The sequence below is a fragment of the Arachis duranensis genome, chromosome 6 (genome assembly GCF_000817695.3).
Source record: "Arachis duranensis cultivar V14167 chromosome 6, aradu.V14167.gnm2.J7QH, whole genome shotgun sequence".
NCBI lineage: Eukaryota > Viridiplantae > Streptophyta > Magnoliopsida > Fabales > Fabaceae > Arachis > Arachis duranensis.
The window spans coordinates 43,065,518-43,067,277 of NC_029777.3; positions in this window are offsets into that span (position 1 = coordinate 43,065,518).

Here is a 1,760-nt window from a genome sequence, read left to right on the forward strand (position 1 = left end):
GGATTGTTGAGTTTGGACAACTGACGGTTCATCTTGTTGCTTAGATTAGGTATTTTTCTTCAGAGTTCTTAAGAATGAATTCTAGTGTTTCAAGGTGATGTTCTTATCATCACCAAAGCTGATTGATTTTCATCAATTTAGCTCTTGAATGCAATGTTCTGCTGAAGCTTGGCTAGCCATGTCTAATTTCTTTAGACTAAAGCTTTAGACTAACATTGCATGATTCCTGGAATTCTCATTAAGAATTTTGATACCTTTATTTTCTTTTTCCACTTAATTTTTGAAAATCCAAAAAAAATTACAAAATCATAAAATCCAAAAATTTCTTGGTTGATTCTAGAGCCTCATATTAAGTTTGGTGTCAATTGCATGTTTCTGTTCTTCTTGCATTCATGCATGTGTCTTCATTAATCTTCAAGTTGTTCTTGATGATTTCATTGCTTTGATCTTTGAATTCTCTTGACTTGAGTGTTTATGTGTCTCATATAGTGTCAGTAGTATACAAACTGCTATGTTTGGTGTCTTGCATGCATTGTTATTTGATTTTAGTTGCATTTTGATTATTCCTTACTATTAAAAATCCAAAAATATTTTTAATTTGTGTCTTTTCAAATCAATAATACAGAGAATTGAAGATTCAGAACATACAGCAGAGGAATTACACAGAAAAAGCTGGGCGTTCAAAACGCCCAGTGAAGAAGGACAGAGTGGCGTTTAAACGCCAGCCAGGGTGCCTGGTTGGGCGTTTAATGCCCAAAAGGGTAGCATTTTGGGCGTTAAACGCCAGAATGTGCACCATTCTGGGCGTTTAACGCCAGGATGGCACAAGGGGGAAGATTTTGTTTTCAATGCAAATTTTTTTTTCAAGTTTTCAAAATCTTTTCAAAATCAAATCTTTTTCAAATCAATCTTTTTCAATCAAATCTTTTTGAAAATCAATTTCTTTCCCTTTTCAAAGATACTTGCTATCAATTAATGATTTAATTCAACATTTCAAGTATGTTGCCTTTTCTGTTGAGAAAGGTTTAATGTTTGAATCATATCTTTTCTTGATAGCCAAGTCATTAATTTTTAAAATCAAATCTTTTTTTTTTAAATGTTTTTCAAATCATATCTTCTCAATCACATCTTTTTAAAATCAGTCATATCTTCTTAACCACATCTTTTTCAAAATAGTTTTCAATCAAATCTTTTTGATTTCTAATTTCAAATTCTTTTTCAAAAATCACTTGATTTCTTTCCCACTTTTATTTTCGAAAATCAATTAGTGTTTTTCAAAATGTTTTCAAAATCTTTTACTTGATTTTCGAAAATTACTTCCCCTATTCTCACATCCTTCTATTTATGGACTAACACTATTCCTTAATGCAAAATTCGAACTCCATCTTCTTTGATATTATTCCTTAATGCAAAATTTGAACTCCATCTTCTTTGATAAGTTCGAATTTTCTACTTCTGCCTTCTATTTTTCTTTTCCTCTGACACATTAAGGAATCTCTATACTGTAACATAGAGGATTCCACATTTTCTTGTTCTCTTCTCTTTCTTATGAGCAGGAGCAAGGACAAAAGCATTCTTGTTGAGGCTGATCCTGAACCTAAAAGGACCTTGAAGCGAAAGCTAAGAGAAGCCAAGACACAACTCTCTGTAGAGGACCTAACAAAAATCTTCAAAGAAGAAGAACCCATGGCAGCCGAAAACAACAACAATACCAACAATGCAAGGAAGGTGCTGGGTGACTTTACTGCACCTACTCCCGA